General features: G+C 44.6%; 1 long non-coding RNA gene across 1 annotated transcript in view; it reads left to right on the plus strand.

Moving 5' to 3' along the window:
* Window positions 1-11,425, plus strand: part of LOC109291038 — a 20,774-nt gene that overhangs the window by 8,455 nt on the left and 894 nt on the right. The window contains exon 2 of the long non-coding RNA XR_002095739.1: window positions 737-1,011. This is a non-coding gene — a long non-coding RNA (uncharacterized LOC109291038). The remainder of the gene's footprint in view (window positions 1-736; window positions 1,012-11,425) is intronic.

An 11,425-nucleotide genomic window follows, 5' to 3' on the forward strand; every position in this document is an offset into this window, starting at 1 on the left:
TGTGGCATCAGCAAGTGCTACCATCCCTGCAATTTTCACCCCACTGTGGCTTCACACACACACGTGACCCAAGTTTTGCTTTCAGGACTTGGAGGTGCAGTTTTCCAGAAACCCCTGTACCTATCACCTTGAGGCATGAAGGGATTCATGCCTTCAGCAGTGTCTACCATCCCTGTAAGTTTCATCTGACTCAGCAAAAAAACCCACAGTTATAGATATTTCATTGATTTCCCCATTATACGCTATGGCTGAATCTCTGAGTTGCCGAATCTTTTCCGAATCAATTTGGCCGAATCGAATCAGAAAAGTAATTCAGATCTCCAAATTGAATCAGATATATCCAAATCATCTGAATCCAAATTTGAATCAAATAGCTGCCTGTTCGCACAGGCCTAATGTGCACTGCAGTAGGCAAGATTGTGGGATTGCTCATTAGATCCCATCATGCTTTATTGCCTGCAGCTGCTTCTAGCTACAACAGCAGAGACAAACAGTAGAGTTACTCCTGCTGTGAGGTAATTCTGCAGGGGAAGGAAGGGTGATTACTGGCAGTAACATTACTAGCATCAGTTCTTCAGACTGGCTTTCAAGGTTGTTAAGAGAGTAGAGGGAGACATGAGGAAAGCCCCGAGAGACAGGAGTGGGAGGTACTTATGTCTGGTGCAGTGAGAAGACAACCTGGTGGGGAGGACTCGTTGCTGAAGTTCTGTAGCACATGCTCCTTCTGGACTGGCAGGAGGAGCACTGGAGTTGGCAGTTCTGGCCCTGGAGAATGGCAAAGAGAGGAGGAGCAGCAGCAGATGATGGCAATAGAACCGGAAGTGGCTGGAGCTGTCAATTCCCTGTGGAGGACAGGAACTGGGATCCTGGAGCAAAAGGGAGTCAGAAGATCCCTATCCATGCCTGGGGTGTAGCCTGCCAGGGAGCTGACCAACCCAGAGGAGCCAGTGAGACAGAAGCTGGAGATGGTGGAGAAAGCCAAAAGGGAAAAGCAATTATCGCCTGGGGACTGTGAGTCTTAAAGGGGCCCTTCCCCTTTTGAAGCCTAGTTTTTTTTTCCTTCTGGACTGTGTTACAAGGGGGGGCAGGTGGATTGGGAGATTCTCTGTTCCAGTGGAGAGGAGGCTGAAGTAAAAGTTTTCCCTGAAAGAAGGTGTTGACCCCAATACAGGTTTTGGACCCAGGGTCGCCACTGGGATGAAAGGGTGGTAGATTAGTGATTTGCAAACAGTGAAAAGATATGGCTATGAACTGACAGACTAATATATGAGGGAGGAATTTGATTTGAGTTTGTTCCAATAGTGGATTTGTTTTTTTCTTTTCAGTGAGGATCTCTTGATGGAAACTAATCGTTCCAAGTAGGAGGGCGAATTGATTGGTGATTACCTCTTTCTGAGACCTAGGATGGACTCATTTAAATTGATTTATTTGCATCTGAGTGGAAAATTGATTTATATTCATCCCTGTTTTGACTTTGACTGAATTGATTTAAATTAAGGGACATGGGTATTGCAAAGGGACTAATATAAACTATTTGCTGTTCAGGCTTGCCTGAATTATAGACTGAAGGAAGCTGGGCTAAGTAGAGACCATTGGAGGTGGCCAACAACCCACTGACATCAATAAAATCAAGGCACAAAGAATCTCCATCTGTTGGGATCTCCCAGTCAGTAACCAGAAACATAAAGGGTGTAGAGTGCATGAGAAGGGCATCACAGGCTAGCTATTTACAGAACCTTACAGATCTCCCCACGGCACCTCTCAACAAGATGCCAGGTCATTGGGGACCATGGCCATATAGCATCCATACTAGACAAAGGTGTCCTTGAATCTCTTGCTTTGCCCACCTCTAGATCAGTTTCCATCATCAAGATTGGCATATACACAGCATCAATAACCAGTGGCAATGCTACACAAAAAATTAGGAAAGGAAATGAAAAGGTGCCATATCAAAATTGAAATTGCATACTTACCTTTAGGTCAGAATCAAGTCATAAACTCTCGAAACTGAAATTGATCAGGACTGCAGGGATACTCACCATGTTATCACAAATGATGTACTTAGGATCTTCAGTAATCCTAAAGATCCTAAAGATCCCAAATGATCAGAACCATGATTAAATTTCACCTTAATGTTGCCAGTGGATTGTTAATTAATTGATCTGATGCTGAACACAAAATCTGTACTGTTCAATTGTCTTTGTATTCCTCAATATGCCATTATGGTGAAAGAACAGGGGACCCAGCCACAAATCACTGATGTCAGGATCTGTAAGACAGCCTAAATACCTCATGATCAGTTTCATCAACAACTCTTAACATAATCCTTATGGATACTTTATATTCAACATTTGTTAGGCAGAGATCATCAGCTATAACCAAGTCCATACAGTGTAGTCTTTATAATCACACTAATAGTATGAAGGATAAGGGTAAATAAATTCTTTAGATTTAAGAAGTTTCCACTTACTTTCCCATCATCTTATTACAACAACCTTTCCAGAAATAAGCAATTGGATATACATTAATTGTAAGTCAAAATAGTTTCATAGTTGGTAGGGTTGGAAGAGACTTGAGCAGATCATCAAGTCCAACCCCCTACCATGGGCAGGAAAGAATGCTAGGGTCAAACAACCTTGGCAAGGTGATTATCTCACCTCCTTCTGAAGACCCGCAGGGTAGGAGCGAGCACCACTTCCCTTGGAAGTTGGTTCCAGATTCCAGCCACCCTGACTGTGAAGTAGTGCTTCCTGATGTCCAGCCTGAACCTACTCTCAGTCAACTTACAGCCATTATTCCTAGTTATTCCTGGTAGTGCTCGGGGGAAAAAGGTCTCTCCTGTTCCCTGCTGGTCCCCCTTGGTAAGTTTATAGATGGCCACCAGATCCCCTCTCAGCCTTCTTCCTATTCTCATCCACCCACCCTTGTAACCTGTCCAGATTTAGTTGTAACCTGTCCCTCCCTTCTAACGTGCCCACTTCTCGCCACATCTTAGTGTCATCTATGAACTTGAACAAGGTGCTTTTCACCCCCTCATCCAAGTCACTGATGAAGATATTGAACAGTGCAGGCCCGAGAACTGAGCTCTGGGGGACCCCAGCACCCACATCCCTCCAGGTCAAAAATGACCCATCCACCACCACTCTCTGGGTGCAGTCCTCCAGCCAATTTGCAACCCATCTGACTGTGTAGGCATTGACACCACAGTCACCTAATTTTTTTAAGAGAATGGGGTGAGAGACAGAGTCAAAGGCTTTCCTAAAGTATAGAAAGACTGTGTCCACTGTGACACCTGCATCCAAGGTTTTTGTGACCTGGTCGTAGAAGGCAACCAAGCTGTTCTCAGGACCTGCCTCTAATGAACCCATGTTGGTTTCCCCGATGCATAAACTCCCCTGCTGGTCCCTCACAGATGTGTTCTTGAATAATTTTCTCAAAGAGCTTCCCCAGGACTGAGGTAAGACTAATGGGCCTATAGGTTCCTAGGTCCTCCTTCCTCCCTTTTTTGAAAATGGGGACAACATTGGCCCTTTTCCAATCCTCTGGCACCTCAACAGAGCACCATGAGTGCTCATAGAGCTATGCCAGGGGTCCTACAATGGCCTCTGCCAATTCCCTCAGCACCCTTGGGTGGAGATCATCTGGACCTGCTGATCTGAACATGTCCAGTTCCCACTAGAAGTTCCCTAACTAGGTCCTCTCTGACCCTGGGCCTGGCTGTGTCTCTCCTGAATTCATCTAGGACCCCAGTGGGGGGGATGTACTGGTCCCTGCTCAGAAATATGGAGGCAAAGAATTTGTCAAAGAGGTCAGCTTTATCATCTGGTGCAACCACCAGATTGTCAAATGTGTCCTGCAGAAGCCTCACATTATCTGGTGCCTTCTTTTTACTCCCTATGTATTTAAAAAAGGAATTCTTGTTGTCTTTGATCCCGGTTGCTAGTTCCAGTTCTGTCCCCACCATAGCCTTCCTAACATCCCCCCTACAATCTTGAGCAATGGAAGTATAATCCTCCTTGGTGATGGCCGATCCCTTCCATTGGGTGTACACCTCCTTTTTAGCTTTCAGACATTCCTGAATGCCTTTGGTGAACCACGGGGGCTTTTGAGCACTCTTGCCCCCTTTGGTTTGCATTGGGACTGTCACCCTTTGGGCTTGGAAACTCATCTCCTTAAGGAAAAAACACTCATCTTGGACTCCCAACTCCCCTCCCCTCCGGGACCTCAGTGCCTCCCTGACTAATCTCCTTAACTCATTGAAATCAGCCCTCCTGAAGTCAAGGGCTGCTGCCTTGCTGCAGGCCTTTGACACCCTGCGCTGGATGGTGAATTCCAGTAGGTAATAATCGCTATCACCCAGGTGGTCGAGAACCCACAGTCTCCTCACCAGGTTGTCACCTGTGGCCAGGACCAGGTCCAGCAAGGCATCTCCCCTGGTGGGACTGTGCACCTCCTGGGTTAGGTGGAGGTCCTGTATCTCAGCTAGGAACCTATGTGAGCAGTCAGACCTGGCTGACTGCTCCTCCCTGCAGATGTCTAGGTAGTTTAGGTCACCCATGATGACCACGTCCCTTCATTTAACTGCCTCTGCAAGCTAACTGAGAATTCCCGGTCCAGCTCTTCCCCCTGGTTGGGTGGTCTGTAGTAGACACCAACTGTTAAGTCCCTTTCCCCCTGACCCCCTTGTATTCTAACCCAGAGCACTTCAGTCTGCCCCTCCTCTGACCCCGTTCTGTTTGAGGACATGTATTGCTCTTTGACGTAGAGCACCACACCCCCACCTTCCCTCCCCATTCTATCCTGCCAGTACAGTCTGTAGCCCTTGATGTTTACCGCCCAGTCACGGGTTGAGAGCCACCATGTTTCAGTAAGCCCCACTATGTCCGGGTTTGTGTTAGCTAGCAAGTTCCTCCTGCTTGTTTCTCATACTATGAGCATTAGTGTAGAGGCATGTAAGGCCTCCTGTGGGTATATGCACCACCCCCTGATCCCAGAACTATCCAGACCCCTGGGTACTTCTTGTGCTCGTTGCCTGTCTTGGCTGGGAAGTGTCATCATTTCCCCCTGTGGCCCCATCCCCCAACGAAGCTAGTTTAAAGCACACCGTATGAGATCAGCCAACCTGAAAGAAAAGACACGCTTGCCTTTTCTTGTCAGAATTAAGAATTAAGTCCTTGATTATTGGCTTCACAAAAGGAAAAAAGAAGAAATTACTAATGTGGAATGCACTGCAGAATAGGAATGTCAGTAATGCATACCATTATTAAATACTGCAGAAACTAGGACTGCATGATAAATACTTTGATTTTGTAATCTGGATAGGCAGAACCTCTCTCAAGTGAGAGAACACAGTTATTTAATAAAATAGCCAAATTATGTGTTTTTTCTGACACTCCCTTGCTACAACAAATCAAATAATGGTAATTTCATCAATATAATAGAATTACCCTGAATTAAAATATTAATTAACATTTTCATTGAAATTATAAATACTTTCTACCTGTCTAATTAAGACACTCTTTAGTACAGAGGAGAAAATAAACTTTTGTTTTATTTATTGCCAACCATAAAAGCAGAAAATTAAAAATGTACCTCCTCTCTTTTAGTGGATCTATAGTATTTCTTGCCAGACTTCTATATAACTTGGATCAGAATCTATATTCTGAGGAAAATACCATAGTTTCAAAGCTCAAATATATCAACTATGTGGAGATCATTTTGCATTTGTATAGTAATTATAACATTTCTAACTGTTGCCATCCATTTGCTATCATGCATTTTATCTTGAACTTCCAATGAACTAAAAAACAAAAACAAACAAACAAAACCACTCTACTGTTTAAATCATGCTCCTAGCATGTGAAAGTCACTATGTGTAACAGGGAGCCAGAGGCTCCCCATTACTTTAAGGGGCAAGCATCAGTAGAGAGTCCCAAGGTAGCGGGAAACACTACCTGTGATAGGCTGGCTGCAGGTGAATAGGTAGCCAGGGAACAAAGGCTATTGTAGTGCTAGCTGCTGTGCAATAGGACAGTAGGGCTATCAGGGGAACTGCTAAAACAGTCAGAGCAGCAGCTATGAGCTGTCCTGGAGCAAGCCATCAGGTTCTAATTGTAAACCCCTGTGGGTGCTAGAGAACCAGCTGACCAGAAGGCATATATGCTCAGGGCCTGAGCCTGGGCAGGCAGTCTGGCCCTGCAACCCACAAAGGAAGAGCTCTGTAGCAAAATGGCTGTAGCTGAACTAATGCTTCAGGTCCTGCTATGCCTAGGCACAGAAAATAAGGGACCAAGGGTTTTCAGGGAGTTGAGACCCAGGATGGGGAGGATTTAATTATAGTCAGTGGGCTTTACATTTTGTTACAGCCAGGGGACTTATATTTTGGTTGGCAGTTAATACCAATGGATTGGTTTGTGACTGTCAGGGGAGGAAGGAGTTCATAAAACGCCAGAGGGGCACATAATGTTTTGAGCTCTCCCGGGAGCTGGGCTCATACACAGGCAGCCAGCAGCCAGGAGGGCCAATGCCTGGAGATAGAGACAGCTAAAAGTGGAGAGAGCTAAAGCCAGAGCCCCAGAGGTGGGAAACCCAGGGCCAGGGATCTAAAGTCCATAAGGGGCAATGCCCAAGAGGTTGGAACCAGAGCCCAAGAGGGCAAAATTGGGACTGGTGCCCATAAGCTGAGGGCCTAAACAAAGGAGGCAGATACAGCACAGAGGTGGGAGGTGAGAAGGCCAAGGCCCCAACAAGAGGGTAAAGGCTCGATGTGACCTAGTATTGGCTTGAGGTCAGAAGGCTCCAGCTAAGTGATGACCAATACCACCTGCAAATGTAATAGAGTATAGACAGGTTGAGAGGGCTCTGCCTGATGCCTGAGGGAAGAATGGGGATCAGCGGGGTTAGAAGGAACCCACAGACTAGGCAGAGACAAAATCTCACTCTGGGACTTTGGGAGCAGCCTCCCTTTTTCCCAATGAAATACTAACAGCAAGACATGGCAGATGAAGGAGGAGAACAGAGGGTACCTAGAGAGACAGAACCAGGCAGAAGTCATAAGGCCACCAGAGGATGTTATGGACACTTGGTCCTGTTATACTATGCAACATATAAAGAAGGAAATTTAAAACCATAATTTCATTCTGTCAACCAATAAAAGCCAAATGAAAATGAAATAACCATAGATCACTAAAAAAAAAAGCCTAGATATCTAATAAATATCTTCCAGGAAGAATTCATTCCATTGGAAAGTTTGTCTAAGTCTATCTCAGTCATGCATTTGGTCCAATAAAAGGTATAACCCAAAAATCCTTACCTCAAGGAAGACATCAGAAACACACAAGTATTTTTAAATTTCTGTAGGTCCATTTCTTGAATTATCATTCTTGTAGATTCTTAGTGATGTCTTCTACACTGAGGTATAATGAAAATGGACATCACAAAATGACTGAATTCTGGGAGAGACCCATAAATGCGAACAGTTCTAACTTAGACTTGGAAGAATATTCTGACATATCCCTCCTGGTTCCACTGATTTTTTTTGAAAATCAAGAGTCTCAGCAGCAGAGGTCCATCTACTGAAGTTATGTGAACTCTATCAGATTCACAATTTATGTCCTGCAAATGACTTTTACTTGTTCATTATTACTTTTTTTTAAGTTTCAACAGGAACACATTCTATGTCCTACATATGCTGTCCCACACACTAAAATACTAACTGCAATACTGAATAATTCTCTCTAAATGCCAGCTTTACATCACTGGAGTAGCATATCTGCATTGTTGTGCCTATGTAAATACACAAATATTTATAAGGATACTGACAGAAACTCTTCCTTGCTTAGCTGAAGTTAAAACAATGAATTTATAACTTCAGTGACTCAAGGGCTAGGGACAGAAGTTACACATAAACTAGTTTAAGTGATCAAAAACTGGTTTAAACCTGTGGAACAGAATAGGGCTAGGTACAGATATTCAGAAAGCCCCAGGCTGAATCAATTCAGTCTTTGCAGGTTAGTCTAAGTTTCACAGATTGTGTTGCAGTAAAACAGAAGTGAACAACCATTTACCTTTGATTCAGGAAATGCAGCCACATGCCTACAGTGGCTCAAGCCAGAAGCCAGCGGGTGCTAGAACACATCTCTCTGGCTGTGTGTTCACTTCCACTTCCTGCTGCTTCAGAGGTCTCTGGGATTTGCAGTCCAGAATTAAAGCAGCAGGACTCTGCAGGGTTGCTCATCACTTCCTGTTCCTGCGTCCAGGTGCCTTTGGGTTTTGTAATCCATGCTTGCAGCCAGCAGTAAGTTTGAGCAGGGAAAAGGATGTTTAACCCCCTTCCCTTGCCCCAGGCCGCAGCTGGGGTTTGCCTTGGGGGGCACCCCCCCATAGATGGGGCTGCATTCCCCAGTTGGGCTTACCCCCTTGTCAACCAGCCCTCACTGCTCCAGCTAGGGAGCAGAGGGGCAGAGCTAGTCCTACTCTCTGGAACAGATGGCACAGCCCAGCCCAGCCCAGGGCTGGAAAGCATGCTGAGGGACTTTGATTTAACTTGAACCAGGAAGGGATCTAGGACAGAAGTTTCATAAACCATTTTTTTCCTAAATCAGTTAAGTCTGATACTACATTCAACCAGGTTCATCTTAGATCAGTTTCAACCATTTTGAAACTGGTTTATGTGCACCGAACTTATGTTCTGTTACGGGTTTAAACCAGTTTCTGATCACTTAAGTTGGTTTATGTGTAACTTCTGTCCCTAGCCCCAAAGTTCAGTGCACATCAACCAGTTTCAAAATGGCTGAAACTGGTTTAAGATAAATGTGTTGGAATGTAATGGACTCTCCTCCAAGCCCTACACAGACACTTCCCAAAGAGCCACAAAGCAAGTGCCTTCCCCTATGAACTGCACATGTCTCCATATCTATGCCTGCCCACACCCTGCCATGGTGCCCCACCACCCATGCCCAAGCTCACAGACTCAGGAGCTGAAGCATGTCCCACTTGTCACCCCATGAAACTCTTGAAGGAGACTGCAGGACATCATGTATGGCCATCTAAACATGGTAAAGCTGCTGGTTACTACAGGACAAGCCTTTATGCCCCCAAGCCAGCAGCCACCCATCCCGTGTGGGGCCACCTACCATGGCCTGTGCCTTCCAAGTGTCCTAGACTGGGCCAATGTCTTCCAAGTGGCAAATGAGAATGAGGCCACCCAGGACACCAGGGTGCTCTGGCACCATTTCCACACTGTCGAGCACCAATTCTGGGCCTGCATCACCAGCAGCAATTGGTAGAATCAGATTGTCCTGGACACCTGGAATGACAAACAGTGGATCCAGAACTTCCCCATACATGGTCCACCTTCATGAACAATGTCTCCCAGGTGGCCCCCAACATCACATGACAGAACATCAACATGTGACCACCACTCACTCTGGAGAAGCAGGTTGCCATCACCATCATGAAACTGGCCACTCCCAGCAGTCTCTGCTACATCACCAACCAGTTTAGCATAGGCAAGTCCACAGCCAGAAAGGCAATCCAGGAGGTGTGCCTGGTCATCCAGAACATCCTTCATCCACCTCATTAACCTTCAGGAGGTGGTCACTGGCTTCTGTTGCATGGCCCCTTGGCCAGAGCAACCAGGCACAGGCCAAGAGCTAGTGCACCAACCTTCAAGGGAAGGGGCAGTGGGGGACACAAACAGACTACCATGAAAGTGGACAGAGATCTAACTTGATTGATAGGGGAACAGTAAAGAAGTTTGGTACATCAGTCTCACCTAAATCTGTCTCAATTGAGTGTGCCTCACATCAGATCTATCTTAGAGTTTTTGCACCATTTTTAGACTGGTCTATCTGCACCAAACTTCTGGGCACCATTTTTAGACTAGACTGTCTGTGCCTACGGATACAGTTTAAATTGATCTACATTCACTTAGAGCAATCAAAGTGTAATGTGTGTACATGCCCTGTAGTACACTTCCTGAATATAAATTCTGATGCCTTTGCAAAGAAGCAGAATTTTGCATATCAGGTTCCCCCAAACCATAACTAAATTCCAAGAACTCTTACAATTACTTAAGCAAATCATTTTCCAGAGCCCCAATATTTTTGGCACTTTGGTTTGTATTTCAGCCTCTGAGACAAGATTCTGAAGGTTATTTGTTCAAAAGCTTCTGCACCCTGGAATACTGCCAAGGTAAAATCCTTTAACTGTCAGACTAGCGTGATAGGTGCTTTTGTATCAGACTATCTTGTACATTAAAAATAAATCTTAGCTTTAATTTCACTGCTGAATTATGCTTAAAGTCTAGAGGGCCATTGAAAAATCTGTGGTGGGTCAGTTGTTTAGCAACAAGGCTTTAAGAAATCACGCTTGGCATTCTTCCCATTCTCCAATAATGCAAGTACCTTCAAGATAGATATTTTGCTCCTCCTTATTCTTAAAAAAAAAAAAAAATCCAACCCCCACCCCAAACATCCATGCTGAATATAAAACATTGCCCAATGGCTTTCAGACAAATAGAAAACAAAAAAAAATCTTAACTAATATTCATTTTTGCCTTCAATTTCCCTCATAAAGGAAAAGTCTTTGTGCTAGATAAGGAAACAGTCTGAGTAGAATAATCTCCCTAGAGGACTAAGCTTTGCTTTAGGAAAAAAGTGACCCACACCCATGATTTGTAATACACAAGGAATGCATTTCTTAGGGATAATTATTTAGTGATATCTTAACATTGTGGAGTCTCAAAATACGTACAAATAGCATGGGATATAAATAGAAAAAAGAGTATTTTATGTGTGAGTCTACAGTAATGAACAGTAACAGAGAATTTGCAATATTGTATTATGAATTATTGGATATTTACTATCAAAAGAATCTTTGAGTAATCCCCCTAGGATTTTCTACTAGAAATTAGAAGCTAAACCACTGGGCAAAAAAAATACCCATAGCTGATGGTTTCATAAGATAGGGGAGACTGTAGCTGTAGAAAAACCAACACAGCGATTAAGCATACAGGAAAACAGACAAAGGACAGATAGATGTTTAGTTACCATTTTATCCCAAACTCCAAGAATACTTGCACACAGTTGCAGGATTAGGTACAATAGCATGGCTATTTTTTAATATTAAGACCTAGAAGAGCTATGTTGTAGCTTGTTGAGTACTAAAGATAAAATTGTTACATTAAAAAAAGACTACAGAAACACCTTGGCCAAAAAGCTTCATCCACTGACATGTACTGCCCTACCCATAGGTGATGCATAGCGGGGCCACAGGGGGGCATGTGCCCCCCGTGACACTGGCTGCCGCTAAAGCTGCCTCTGGCTTCTGTGGGTGGTCCCTGCTCACCGCTTGCTGTCACCAACACCAGTGCTGGAGGCTGCAGGTTTCCCCACTCACTGCCATGGTGCCCCCCCCCCCCAGG

Source organism: Gavialis gangeticus, unplaced genomic scaffold (assembly GCF_001723915.1).
Source record: "Gavialis gangeticus isolate Ggan-Ray unplaced genomic scaffold, GavGan_comp1, whole genome shotgun sequence".
NCBI lineage: Eukaryota > Metazoa > Chordata > Crocodylia > Gavialidae > Gavialis > Gavialis gangeticus.